Raw genomic sequence first — 15,019 nt, forward strand, 5'->3', positions numbered from 1 at the left:
GATGGGGCGCAAAAATGCACCTTGCCCACCTTGCCTAGAATCCTAGCACCGGCCCTGAATATTACATAGTATTTGAGGTTGAATAAAGACACAGGTCCATCAAGTTCAACCTATTGCGTGTATGTATGTGATTGTGCATGTGTCTGCGTGTGCATGAGTCCCTGTGTGATCTTGTTTTTAAGGGTACCTGTACCCCTGAATGTTACGGTCTCTAAAGGAATCGTCCAAATGCATTTTGAATGATTCAACACTCTCAGCTGATACCACTGCTTGTGGCAGCAACTTCCAGACCCTACCCGCTCTTAGACCCCGTTCACAGTGAGCGGTTTAGCGCGTGATTTCCGCTCCAAAATCGCCCATATTTCCGTGCAATGTCGCTCAATGTAGCTTGTCCAATGTATTTCAATGGAGCTGTTCACATCTCACAGCTCAATGTCACCTGTAGCTCGTCGCTCAAGCTTGTAGCTCGAACATGACCTATTTTTCGGCAGATGTCGCGTAATTTGGCCCCATAGACTCAATGGTGTCGTGCAAAGTCGCGCATTACCGGCGATACTGCGCGACTTTGACGCGCGATATCGCACTACAGAAGGCCCACTATTGCACATCAATATGGAAGGAAAGAATGATGTCACATCAAGACCGCTGTTGATTGGTTACAGCCCAATGTAGCAGCAACGAAGTCCCTCCCAAAAGTCATGCTACGTAGCGCGACAAAATGTGCACTGTCGCGCAATATCGCGCAATGCCGCTCAGCACGAAATTGGGCGGAAAAACGCGCGATTCTCCATGTCGCTCAGTGTGAATGGGGTCTTACTGAGAAGAAGCCCCTACGCCTCTTGTGCTTAAATCTTTTCTCCACCAATTTTAGGTGGTGGCCTCTAGTCTTTGTTTGGGAGTTTACCATAAAAAGTTTATTGCCGATGTTGCCATCTAAGTTCATCTCAAGCGAAAACTTTAAAAAAAAAACCCGTTTAATGGGTGGACTGGAAATGTTTGTACCCGTGGCAGGGTTTTATTGCTGTCTAATTGTCCTGGTGACCATTGTCTGCGCCTGAAAGGGAAGGAAATCTTCCAACGGGGACAATTGTTTTATTGACAACTGTCCCTTACTTTCTAGAGATTTCCTCCCTGCTGGGTTCTACAGGACGGACATTGAAGGGAAACTCCTAATTGGGACACAGAAGCACAGAAGGGAAAAAAAATACCAGACAGGGGCATTATACATTTCCTGCACCATGCAAAACTGGAAAAAAGAATAGATATAACTTAGCAGTCCGGCCCACAATCTGCTGTTCCAGCATACCTCAAACCCTGGAGTTTCTGGGAATGGGACACATGTACACACACAAAAATTGTATATCTTACTGCACTCCTTACCGGATCTCCTAGGAGATGATGTCAGTATCTGGGTGCTTGCAGCGACCACAGAGGCACCGTGAAACCATGTAGATACTACAAAATGTCACCAGCACTCCAATAAGTAGATTCAACAAATGTCCATTTTAATGACAACGGTCATTCAAATCGCAAGTACTTTCGGGGCCATGCAGGGTCCCCGTCATTCTGATCGATCAAAAAAACACTTTTTTCAGAAACACTTTTTACCGGAAAGGTTTAATCTGCTCAATCGAGCAGATTAAACCTTTCCCTGCGATTGTTTTTTTTTTTCTCTTTTCTGACACTGGGAGCCGTGGCCCGACCGTCAGTCAGAAAAGAAAAAAAAGGCATACGAATGCATAACAATATATATACAAAAAATGTAGGGGGTGGTTAAGTAATTATCAGTCCTGAAATGTAGATTTCACATGTGCAAAAAACGAATCTGGCAGTGAAAGAGTTAAATAATTGTTGCATGTGCACTGTGCAGTATTTATGTATCTGAATTGAACATTTGATGAGAACATTCTAATGGGATAAAATACCAATTGTAGCTAAAAAATAACTGCCACTGAATGGTCCCTAGTGCAGGGCTGGGCAACTCCGGCCCTCCAGCTGTTGTGGAGCTACAAGTCCCATGAGGCATTGCATGACTGACCGTTACAGACATGACTCCCAGAGGCAGAGGCATGTTGGGATTTGTAGCTAAAGCACAGCTTGAGGGCCGGAGTTGCCCACCCCTGGCCTAGAAGGCTTATAGTGGAAGATAAGGAGAATACCTTAACAGTCATATAAGAAGCAATCAAAAAATATTTGTGATACGTTTTTATATCATAGTGTCCTATAGTCCATTCCAGGGGTGCGAGATGCAGGACGTGGTCCTATGGGATGTATTCGAACATAGCAGGGAACATGTGAAGAGTGTAAATAGGACAGTAAGAACTGTAATTCCCTAATGAAGGAAAACCATTTATCTCATTACAGAGTTTCCAGGTTATGTAACCGCTGTGACCGCATGTGGCAGCGACAGCTCCCTTTTAATTAATTTAATTAGATGCTAATTAGAGCTTTGTCCTTCGCTTTATCCATCGCGCTCCGCTCTGCGTCCCAGTACCTGGGATCGGCTATATATCTGAGATAGAAAACGTATACAAATGTTTCCACCTCTATTACATGTAACGCTGGCTAGAAAAAGATGGTAACTGCACACGATTTATAACCAGCCTATGTAACAGGGCGCACATGCCCCATAAACAGCTCCGATTTTGCCCAATTGTTGTGGCTTGAGAAATCAAAGGGGCCGGGTGCAAAATGGTCGGCTGACCGTCCAAGCAGCTGCAGTCAGTGCTCGGGTACTCAAAGGGCCACAGTCTGGTAGCTGCTTGAATACAATAGCCGGCGGTGGGAGGTTGCACGATCCACACTGTTTAGTATGGATGGGGGAAATCGGTTGGTACATTGGCGTCACAAGGGAGGTGCGGCCCGCACCCGGGTGACACCATTGGAGGGGTGACACCAAAATGACTGACGGTCATTTTAGTGTCACCCCCTCTGAAAAGTCGGGCACTCGGTCATGGACCGAGAGCCCGACAGTTGCAGGAGAGAGGAGGGGACCCGGCGGCATAGCTTATCCTGCCAGGTGAGCATCCCCTCCTCTCTCTTCTCATCTTGGTGATGGCTGCCGGCAGGTATCACAAAAATTACCGCGTATGCGCGATGATGTCACGGCGGGGTGTCACTCGCTATCCACTCCGGGTGACACGCGGCCTCGGGACGCCCCTGGAGTGGTATTCTCTTATCCAGTTTATGGGCTGAACAGGAAAATAGTTAGATAGTTACATAGTTACATAGTATTTGAGGTTGAATAAAGACATTAGTCCATCAAGTCCAACCTATTAGGATCTCATTCTAGGAGTACCTGTACCCCTGTATATTACCTGTACCCCTGTATATTACCTGTACCCCTGTATATTACGGTCCCTTAAGAAATCGTCCAAAAGTTTCTTGAACAATTCCACGTTCTTTGCTGAAATCACCGCCTGTGGCAGTGAGTTCCAGACCCTAACTGATCTTACTATGAAGAACCCCCTTCGCCCCTTGTGCTGGAATTTTTTTTCCACCAATTTTAGGTGGTGGCCTCTAATTTTTGTAACGGAGTTAATTTTAAACAGTTTATCGCTAATGTTGCTGCCACCATTGAACATTTTGTACATGGAGATCATATCCCCCCTTAATCTCCTCACCTCTAATGTGAACATGTTTAAATTTAAAATGGGATGTATCCGGACATAGCAGGGAAAATAAACAATAATAGGATAACAAATTACAAAAAAGTAAATAAGATAAATAAAAATAAAAAAAATTAAATTGATAAAAAAAAGGGAGAGTAAATCCGGCCCTGGTTCTAATGCCTCTCCACTCCACAATTTTGGCTTCAGTTGCACTTGAAGCTGGGAAGTACCCGGGGACACACAGGGATGGAAACAAAGAGAAAGCGGACGCCACACTGTGGCCCCCTAGCCAGCATCACGGAGGATGAATGAGAAATTGTCCATCTCTGTAATGAGGCCACAGGAAGCAATGACAGGCAATGGAAGACCACCATATGGCCACAGGGTGGAAGCTGATCATCAACAATTCACAGCTCAGTGCCAAGCTCATCAAAACTCATGGGAGCTTTCTCACCTCAGTGCCACCCCTTTGATTTAAAGAGGACCTGTCACTGCTTCATATCCCTGAATTCAACACAAACAATGTTCATCATACTACTAACCTGACAAAGTCCTATTTCAGGGGTAGGCAACCTCAGCCCTCCAGCTGTGCTGGCACTACAAATTCCATCATGTCTCTGCTGCTGGGAGTCATGCCTGTGGCTGTCAGAGTCTTGCAATGCCTCATGAGACTTGTAGTTCCACAGCAGCTGGAATGGTGCAGGTCCGACAGGTAAAGTCCACCTCACAATTAGAGAAGCAATGAAACCTTTGAGAGCACTCCTGCCTTGCAGCACTGGGGGTCCTCTGTTCAAATCTCAACCAAGAAACTATCTGCATGGAGTTTGCATGTTCTCCCTGTGCTTGTGCGGGTTTCATCCCACACTCCAAAGACATGCTGGACGGTTAATTGGCTCCTGTCTAAATTGACCCTGTATGTATGTGAGATAGGGACCTTAGATTTTAAGCTCCTCAGGGGCAGGGTCTGATGTGAATGTGCACTGTGTACAGCACGGTGTAAATTGTCTGCGTTATATAAATGCCAATATTAATAATAACTTTGACTGCCTCAGGTAAAAATTTCACTAATTTTTCACTAATAAAAGCATTGATTACTTTGATCGATTACTAGCAAAATCATAATATTGTTCCCATCTCATTGGTTGAGTTTTGCAACAATAATGACCATCTTGTCTTGAATTGTATTGTAACGGTATACACTGTAGAAAAATACAGCAGCTCCAGTTGCCTTGACTTATTTTTTACACTGTACTTCCTTATATTGTAAAGCGCTGCGCAAACTGCTGGAGATATATAAATCCACAAAAAAATATAATAATTTTGCAGTGACAAATGTTTCAATGACCAGCGGCTACACTTTTGTATTTAGCTATAGTGACACCTTGTGGCCAATTCTTGACTTGCAGGAACCATGCACAATTCAGACATACGGAGGGGGGATTTATCAATACTGGAGCTGACAAAAACTGGAGCCCATAGAACCAATCAGCATCCACCTTTCATTTTCAAACCTTAACTGAACAAACTGAAGAGAGAAGCTGATTGGTTGCCATAGGAAACTGCTCCAGATTCTTCTGCTCCAGTTTTGATACATTCCCCCCCACTATCTGACATTCTAAAACTGGAACAAAAAGAAATGTCAATCAAAGAGTTAGAACTTGTTTCTTTTTTTATTGCTGTTGTGTCCTCATTGTCGTCATTATGACACAAACAGCAATAAAAACTTGAGAGATGTTCACAGTCCTACCCACCTCTCAAAAACAGTGTTTTATGTATATCCGTGTCCTCATCGGGACCTGTGCCATTCTATAGGGCAGTGGTTCTCAATCTGTGTAACCTCAGGACCCACATTTCTCCTCGGTGATTAAGTCGCGACCCAAGTCGCACTGCAATGGACCGCGTGGCATTGCGGTACCCCGCATTCCGGTGCGGGCAAATAAACTGTGGGTCGGAGGTGTGTTTGGGGTACCATTCATTCTCCCACACCAGAACACGTAGTAAGTGCGATTGCGTGGTACAGTGCACACTCACAAACTAGCATGTAAAACAACTTGTCTCACCACTAAGGACAATGACAGAGGTTTGGATACACGTCTTCTGCAAAGGATGTGTAAGCCGCACTGCCGCGCCAAGGCACCTCTTATAGTGCAGTCCTAACTCTAAACTATGAGAGTCTCCATCTTGGAGCACATGGGGCAGAAGATATCAAATTGGGTGCAGGCTTGTCAGGAGGACGCCCCACCTCCTTAAAGGTACAGAAACACACAAGGGATCCCGCACATCCCATTGGCAGCTGAGAAACCCCATGCGTCGCTGCACCAAATCGGTAAAGCAAAACAAACGACAAACTCACTCAACAGTAAGGTGCACACGAAAAGCCCATTTCGTGTGCACCTTACTGTATAACTGGTAACAAATTGTTGAGTGCGTTTGTCGTTTGTTTTGCTTTGAGTGGTACAGTGCGTCACTCCGGTCCAGGCACCTCTACAGGACACATGAGGGAGCAATGCATGTATGGATGGAGCTCCCTCGCGGCCATAACCCCATCCTATCCCACCAAGCTAACACTCGGCACCGAGCAGCATATTTTGAATGGCTGCTTGGCGCGGGAACTCACAGTGCTGTGCTAGGGGGAGGCTGTGAAGCCTCTCACCTAGAAAAGTGGAAAGCATGCGGTGTCCCACTGAACACGGGGTCGCGACACACTTTTGGGTCACAACCCACCAGTTAAGAACCAAGGCTAAAGGAATATAGAAGTCTGAGGCCTGGTTCACACCTGGACGTTTTACAGCGCGTTCCAACGCTCTGTAAAGCGCTCCACATGTGAAAACCAATGATTGCCTATGGGCATGGTTCCCACCTGGGCACTTTACAGCACGTAGGAACCCCCTACGCCCAAAGAAGTACAGGAGCTTCTTTGGGGCGTATTTGACACGCGTATCCATTGGGATACAGCCAGGTAGCCCTCGGAAACGCGAGTTTGTTACACGCTTTTTTACCGCGGATCGCTGTCCAGCTTTGCCAGTTGGCTGACCCCACATACTGTCTCCCAGCTCCAAAGTCAAAGAACAGACCTTGCAGTAGGCGGTTTATTACTGGCTCTGCCATCACCATTGAACAATTTGTACAGTAAAATCATATCCCCTCTTAAAGACTCATTCACACAGCATGCACATCTGTGCGGCGTGCAAGCTGTACTGGTGTGCACGCCTGTATGAATGAGCGCATAAGGTCTCATTCACACCAGCCCCAGTGCGTTCCGGCCTGATTCTGTGCTGGAACGCACTGGATCGCATCCTGGCCGGCTCACTCCATTCTGGGGAGGGAGGGGGCGTGGCGGTGCATTGAAGTCAATGGCACCGCAGCCACGCCCCCCGCCTGCAGTGTGATCGCCCGTACCCGAAAAGCATGGCACATCAATGCCTGCGTTCTGGTCCGGTGCGATCAGAAAAAATAGTGCATGCAGCATCTTTTCTGATCGCACCAGACCGGAACACCATTGACAATGCACCACCACGCCCCCTCCCGCCCCAGAACGCAGTGAGCCGGCTGGGATACGATCCAGAGCGTCCCGGCACCAAATCGGGCCAGAACGCACTGGGGCTGGAGTGAAGTAGCCCTAAGAGGGGATATGATTTTGCTGTACAAATGTACACACAGTGTGCGTCCAAGTGCGGGCATCCGGATCTGCATGTATGTGCAGGTTCGGGTCGGCATGTAGCCGCGTCCTCCCGTAGGGAGGTACAGGCAGCTGCACGCAATTACCTGCAGCACCCATCCCTCCTGGGGGCAGGTCTCTGCAGGGCATGCACATCGTACCGATGTGCACCACTGTGTGAATGAGCCCTATAACTCTCTTTTCCAGAGTGAGCAAGTGTCATTTTCGTAATCAGTCATCAGGACAAATAGAGAGGGTGACAGCAATAAATGCCAGATAGGGGTCAGATTCACATGTGATAGGAGTGCAGGTCACATAGTCCACCATACCCTGTGTACTGTCACTGGCTACGACACAAAAAGGAGCAGTGAGAGAACGCAGGTAAGGTGAGTATAAGGGGGCCGGGGGAGGAGGGGGCCCTTTGCAAAGATACGGTCCCCTTTAATAAATAAAAAAACTGAAGCATGTATGCTGGTTGTTATAACTGTCGTATCCAATAACAAGCCCACATGTGCTCAAGCCAACTAGCAGGGGTGGATTTCAGGTAAAGGGTAACGAAGGAGGAAAGATTAACCACCAGTAATCCATTTATGTCTGGGGTCAGTAACCATGTTGCACTTTGTCAGAACTGTAGCAATGACTCCCGAAGGTTCTGGTGGAATTTAGGGGCCCTCCTGACCTTTCTCCTGGTGAATTGGCCTTTGGCTGCACCCAAACACCAACCAATCACGGGCAACCGACATGCACACTCACACTCTGTCATTCTTTTACAAATGTTGTTGGCTCAGACGTCTAGGGTAGGGGTAGCCAAGCGTAACCCTTCAGCTGTCGTAAAACTACAACTCCTATCATGCTTTATGCTCGTAGAGATGGCCAACTTGTAACGAGATGCCCTTTGTAGATTTCGACGAGATGTCGCTAGTGCACGTTTTTCCAATCCTCGTTGTCTTCTCCAATTGCTGTAGGTGCGCATGTGCGGCTTCGAAGTTGTCATCGGGTTCTCCAACTCCAACATCGGTGCTCGTGGCATCGGGTGCCCACGCAGGCGCACTGCTGCAGATTGTAGAGCTTGATACTTCTCTTCGGTGGCTACGAGTTGGAGAATTCGATAGAACACCGGCCCCCAGTCCCCAGACGTTCTGCAGATTTGGTAACCACGCAGAGGCGCTAATGACATTGTTGTGTGACACTCAGGGCAGGATCATAAAAATCAAATGGCAATTATACAAAGTAACCCAGCGTGGAAACTCAGATCCCTAATCTCATATGGGGGTTATTCACAAAGCTAGCCGAAGGATCAGCCGTAGCTCCGGCTGATCCTTCAGCTAGCTTCGGCTGCCAGAGCCCTTCGGTTCAGTCTATTAGCCCATACAGCCCCCGAAGGTGGCCGAGTGACGTCACGGCCGGCTCCACCCAGTTGTTATTCATTGGCCAGGACCTGCTAGAAGACTCTAGCAGGTCCCGGGCCAATAGGAAAGAGTTGGGCGGAGCTAGCTGTCACTGCTAGCTCCACCCTATTGCTTTTTTTTATTTTCTTTTTTTCTTTTTAAAAAATCTTTATTTATTTTTTTACATTTATTATTTAGTTACATTTTTAATTAAGTTTAACTTTTTTTTTTTCTACTTTTTTTTCTTTCTACTTTTTTCATTGAGTTCCTATTCTGCTCGGTACCACAGAGGTACCGAGCAGAATAGCCAAGCCGGCTATGTGAATAGGGGTGAATGGCAGCGAGAAAGCTGCCGGAGCTTCGGCTCAGCCGATCCAGATGTTGGATTGGCTGAGTCGAAGTCCTTCTACCCTTCGGCTCAGCCGAACATGCAGAGCATGTTTAGCTGACCGAAGTGCAGCCGAAGCCAGCTGGTGTACGGCTCAAAACAGGTGTACCAGCCTGAAGTGAATAGCCGAACAACTTCGGCTGGGTTATTCACTCGGCTGCCTTCTGCAGCTTTGTGAATAACCCTCATAATGACAGCTCTTCAATCCCAAAATCCTTCCGGACAATCCAAAAATGTTATCTGTGCCTCCGTGTACGTCAAGGAGGTTCCCGACTCCACAAAAACATTCTCAGTACATGTCCGCTATACCCCCCCCCCAAAAAAAAAATACTCCATTTAAAAACAATAAATAAAGATCAGAACACCTCAGACAAATGGATGTGCGAGTGTTCTGGTTGCGGCCCTTTACTCAGGTTTAAATTTTACATTAACTTGACATTTTGTTAACTCACAATAATCATTAGCATTGTACAACCTACGAGCTCAGTCTTCAGCACCCCAGTGACATCATTCAAATAGGATTGAACATCTTTAGGAACTCCAGGATGTGCGCGGGTTAACTGCTCACTTTGGTCTAGGGGCTGGATTACCCTAGTTCACACCTAGGCGTATTGCATAAGCGCGTCTGCCGCGCGATCGTCGCGCGGTTTTTTTACCGCGATTCGCGGTAAAAAGTCGCGCGATCGTCGCGCGATTCCGAAGGCTACTTGGCTGTATCCCAATTGAAAACGCACTACAAAACGGCCCAAAGTAGTACCTGGACCTTTTCAGGCGTGGGCCGTTTTGTAGGGCGTTAGGGACGGGCGGAAATACGGCAAGGTGGGAACGAGACCCATTGACTACAATGCAATTTATTTTTTTGACCGTTTTGTAGAGCGTTCGTCGAGCGTAGAACGCGCTACAAAACGGTCAGGTGTGAACGAGGGCTTAGACATGTGCATTCGGATTCAACGAAATTCAGTTGGTTCGGCGGTTCGTCCGAATCCGAAATAGCGAATCAATTACAGACATCCCAACTCTCCCGGACGCTCCGGGAGTCTCCCGCTATTAGATAGCGGCTCCCGGCCGCCCGGGAGAGAAACCCTTCCTCCCTGAAAGGTCTATCTGCTCGATCGACCTTTCCCTGCGATCGTTTTTTTTTTTCTTTTCTGACATCGGGAGCCGCGGCCCGACCGTCAGTCAGAAAAAGGTATGCCTTTTTTAATTATTCTGACGACTGCAACTGTCAGAATACTAAAAAAAAATCAGAAAAAAAACCTGCAGATAACAAAGAAGCTACTGTGCTATCTGCCATCATTTCAGGGGGGTGCTCTCTCCCAGTCCCCCCTAACCCCCCCCTCCGCGGATGGGGGGAGGGGGAGGGCACCTCCCTGAAATTGATTCTTTCAGGTTGGGATCACTGCCATGATACGCCCGAATATATGAAAACTATATTTGGGCATATATATTGGCCACCGGCGCATTCTGCCCCCATCTTGGAGGCAGAGTGCATGACGTCACATGACGGTGACGTCATACACTGAACGAGCAGTGCCCATTTTGCACAGGCTTGGGCTAACTTCACGCCAACACGCCAAGCCCCCCGCACATCCTCTGTCTTCATGGCTGGCTCAGTAAATTATATATGGTTCATGTCTGCGTGCTTTAGCTTACAGCTGCGTTGCGTTGGAAGGAGCAGTTCTGCATCTTTGATGCGACTTGCAGCAAATGCACCTTACATGGAAAGCAATGCATGTAAAACAGGGGGGAGTTGGGAACGTTGCATTCATTGGTCGCTAACACACAGGCGGCCCTGTGTTTTCACATACTTGGACGTTCGGTGAACCCGGATTTCTGGATATCAAGGTCACTGAATCCCTGACGCGTTTTGGCTCATCGCCAGTCGCAGTATGCTGGGCCGGATTAGAACCAGCCGAACAAGAAATTGCACTTCATTAAAGAGCCGATCCCTCCGGAGGGGTGTTGGCTTTGGATGGCAAGCTTGTGTGCCTACGGGCTCCAGTGATGGAAATTCGGCCCTGCAGGTGACTGTGACACCTCTTCCACGAAATCACATTGGCATCCAGCTATATTATAATTGTGTGAATGGCAGCTCTGCCTGCAGAGGGCGGAGCACAGAATTCAATCTGTACATTTGCAGAGTGTCCCGGAGATGGGGAGGGGGGTATATGAGTGGGACATAAGGGGGGAGGAGGAAGAAGAAGAAGGGGGGACAGGGGGATGAGGTGGCTGCAGAGGGAAGGGGGTATATGAGTGGGACATAAGGGGAGGAGGAAGAAGAAGAAGGGGGGACAGGGGGATGAGGTGGCTGCAGAGGGAAGGGGGTATATGAGTGGGACATAAGGGGAGGAGGAAGAAGAAGAAGGGGGGACAGGGGGATGAGGTGGCTGCAGAGGGAAGGGGGTATATGAGTGGGACATAAGGGGAGGAGGAAGAAGAAGAAGGGGGGACAGGGGGATGAGGTGGCTGCAGAGGGAAGGGGGTATATGAGTGGGACATAAGGGGAGGAGGAAGAAGAAGAAGGGGGGACAGGGGGATGAGGTGGCTGCAGAGGGAAGGGGGTATATGAGTGGGACATAAGGGGAGGAGGAAGAAGAAGAAGGGGGGACAGGGGGATGAGGTGGCTGCAGAGGGAAGGGGGTATATGAGTGGGACATAAGGGGAGGAGGAAGAAGAAGAAGGGGGGACAGGGGGATGAGGTGGCTGCAGAGGGAAGGGGGTATATGAGTGGGACATAAGGGGAGGAGGAAGAAGAAGAAGGGGGGACAGGGGGATGAGGTGGCTGCAGAGGGAAGGGGGTATATGAGTGGGACATAAGGGGAGGAGGAAGAAGAAGAAGGGGGGACAGGGGGATGAGGTGGCTGCAGAGGGAAGGGGGTATATGAGTGGGACATAAGGGGAGGAGGAAGAAGAAGAAGGGGGGACAGGGGGATGAGGTGGCTGCAGAGGGAAGGGGGTATATGAGTGGGACATAAGGGGAGGAGGAAGAAGAAGAAGGGGGGACAGGGGGATGAGGTGGCTGCAGAGGGAAGGGGGTATATGAGTGGGACATAAGGGGAGGAGGAAGAAGAAGAAGGGGGGACAGGGGGATGAGGTGGCTGCAGAGGGAAGGGGGTATATGAGTGGGACATAAGGGGAGGAGGAAGAAGAAGAAGGGGGGACAGGGGGATGAGGTGGCTGCAGAGGGAGGGGGGTATATGAGTGGGACATAAGGGGGGAGGAGGAAGAAGAAGATAGGGGGACAGGGGGATGGGGTGGCTGCAGAGGGAGGGGGGTATATGAGTGGGACATAAGGGGGGAGGAGGAAGAAGAAGATAGGGGGACAGGGGGATGGGGTGGCTGCAGAGGGAGGGGGGTATATGAGTGGGACATAAGGGGGGAGGAGGAAGAAGAAGATAGGGGGACAGGGGGATGGGGTGGCTGCAGAGGGAGGGGGGTATATGAGTGGGACATAAGGGGGGAGGAGGAAGAAGAAGATAGGGGGACAGGGGGATGGGGTGGCTGCAGAGGGAGGGGGGTATATGAGTGGGACATAAGGGGGGAGGAGGAAGAAGAAGATAGGGGGACAGGGGGATGGGGTGGCTGCAGAGGGAGGGGGGTATATGAGTGGGACATAAGGGGGGAGGAGGAAGAAGAAGATAGGGGGACAGGGGGATGGGGTGGCTGCAGAGGGAGGGGGGTATATGAGTGGGACATAAGGGGGGAGGAGGAAGAAGAAGATAGGGGGACAGGGGGATGGGGTGGCTGCAGAGGGAGGGGGGTATATGAGTGGGACATAAGGGGGGAGGAGGAAGAAGAAGATAGGGGGACAGGGGGATGGGGTGGCTGCAGAGGGAGGGGGGTATATGAGTGGGACATAAGGGGGGAGGAGGAAGAAGAAGATAGGGGGACAGGGGGATGGGGTGGCTGCAGAGGGAGGGGGGTATATGAGTGGGACATAAGGGGGGAGGAGGAAGAAGAAGATAGGGGGACAGGGGGATGGGGTGGCTGCAGAGGGAGGGGAGTATATGAGTGGGACAAAAGAGGAGGAGGAAGAAGGGGGTTTGTGGGATATGTGAAGGAAGTGGGCAGGGATATCTTGGGAAAGGGGGAAAATTGGGGGGTCACGTGTATTTATCACATTACTGCTGCCACTTTTGAACTCCTCATTCTTAAAATGCATGCCGCCTGGCTTGAAGCTGGATTCACACCTCATGTGCTGCATTACCCGCTGGAGGACGCACATTAGGGTCTACCTGACCGGCTGTGACATCAGGCCGCCTACGGTGCGTTGCAGCAATATGCAGCCTGTATGTCATTTTCAATGCATCTGAGACAACTCCTACCTCAAGTGGTGCTGCGGTTGGTAGCAACCAATCAGATTCCATCTTTTAATTTTTCCCCCTTAGCCCTACAACAATAAAAAAAGAAAAATTGAAAGCTGATTGGCTGCACTCCATGTGAGACAAAGTTTGCCTCACACTTTATTATTATTTCCCTCTTATAGTGTAAAGCAAAACATGGAACAGCATGACAGCCAGGTGACTGGTATTTCTCCAAAGAAAAAAAATGCAAAATACAAAGCCAATGCTCCTCCCTATAGCATGGGTGCGTTGTCATAGAATCGAGGGCATAGTTAGCAGTGCTACTTTACTACCACCAGGTGACGCTGGTGTCCCGTTTTGTGCGCATGCGCTTTTCCTTCCTCGTTTGCTGAGTGTCTTGTCCGTGCGCACGCATTGCGTGGTGACGTCGCGAAGGGAGGCTGCGGGAGCGCGCGAGGTAGGGAGGCGGGCAGACAACGGAGACGAGAGGGGTGAGTATCGGCTGTGATATGAATGCTCTGTGTGTGTGTCCATCTTCTTCACGGCTGTCCCGGGGGTGTGTGAGGCCTGCCGTGCCGAGACTGTGTGGCGGGGGTGACGTAGACAAGGACGGGCTCGCGGGTCTCTCCATATATGTGTGTCCCGGCTGGCCGTGACGTCACTGGGTGCTCAGCTGACCGATGTGGACTGTGCTGTGTGTCCGCCCGCGGCCACCATCTGCCATCCTATAGGTGGGGGGCGGGGGTGTGGTAGATAATTTGGGGGTATAATGAGCAATGTTTACACCTCAGGCTGTCCATAGACATAAGATAAAGATCAGATCATGAGGGACGGTCTATGGAGAAGGATATTGTTGTGTTATTGTGCTCCTGCGTCTCCCAGGCTGTGTGAATCCTTAAGGATCAGTCCATTTTTGGGGGATCATGTGACACCCATATTTAGGGCCTGTGCTCACCATATGCTTTGGGCATCATTGCCTGATGCTTGATAATGCAATTTGCCACATGAGTTCAGATCACGCCAATGCACTGCGATGGGGTGCGCTGAATAAAAAGTGGGGCATGCTGCAGTTTTACACTGCTTACTAATATACTACGGGCATTTCTCATTTTTAGCTTTTCTGTTCTCATCGTATACCTTATTCTAGTCCCAAATGTCATCACCTGTCCCTGTGCTGATGATGGCAGGGTGCTGTATATAGCTTCCTGATGACATCATAGCACCCTGCCTCAATACTCAAGAGCCTGAATGTAAGCAGTGGGCTGGCTTTTGGGAGGAGTTATGCAAATATCAAAATGGCTTGATGGACGGGGGTCGGTCTGGAGCAGTGGGTGTTCCTAGGCAGGCTGCAGATGTGAATCCTGTGTGCGTTGTGATGCACATTCACATCGGTCCATTTAAAATGAATGGGCTTCCCTAATACAAAGAACGCATGTCCTGCAACGCACCGCAATACTCTGCCTGGGCCTGAAACACGAACCTGACCAAAACAGGGATCGTCAGCTCTGCTGCAGACAGCCGATTCCCATTCACTGCACGGGTTAAAGAACTGCGGGTGACCCCGGACAGCAAGGGTTAAAGAACCACGGGTGACCTCCCCCCCCGCACTGCAAGAGTTAAAGAACCGCGGGTGACCCCCCTACCCCACTGCAAGGGTTAAAGAACCGCTG

General features: G+C 49.4%; 1 long non-coding RNA gene across 1 annotated transcript in view; it reads left to right on the plus strand.

The window, feature by feature from the left end:
- The first annotated feature begins 13,769 nt into the window (after positions 1–13,769).
- The window catches only part of LOC108792829, a 9,110-nt gene continuing 7,860 nt past the window's right edge, over positions 13,770–15,019 (plus strand). Inside the window, exon 1 of the long non-coding RNA XR_001941593.1 lies at positions 13,770–13,840. This is a non-coding gene — a long non-coding RNA (uncharacterized LOC108792829). The remainder of the gene's footprint in view (positions 13,841–15,019) is intronic.

The sequence above is a fragment of the Nanorana parkeri genome, unplaced genomic scaffold (assembly GCF_000935625.1).
Source record: "Nanorana parkeri isolate BGI_ZX_2015 unplaced genomic scaffold, ASM93562v1 scaffold686, whole genome shotgun sequence".
NCBI classification, from domain to species: Eukaryota; Metazoa; Chordata; class Amphibia; order Anura; family Dicroglossidae; genus Nanorana; species Nanorana parkeri.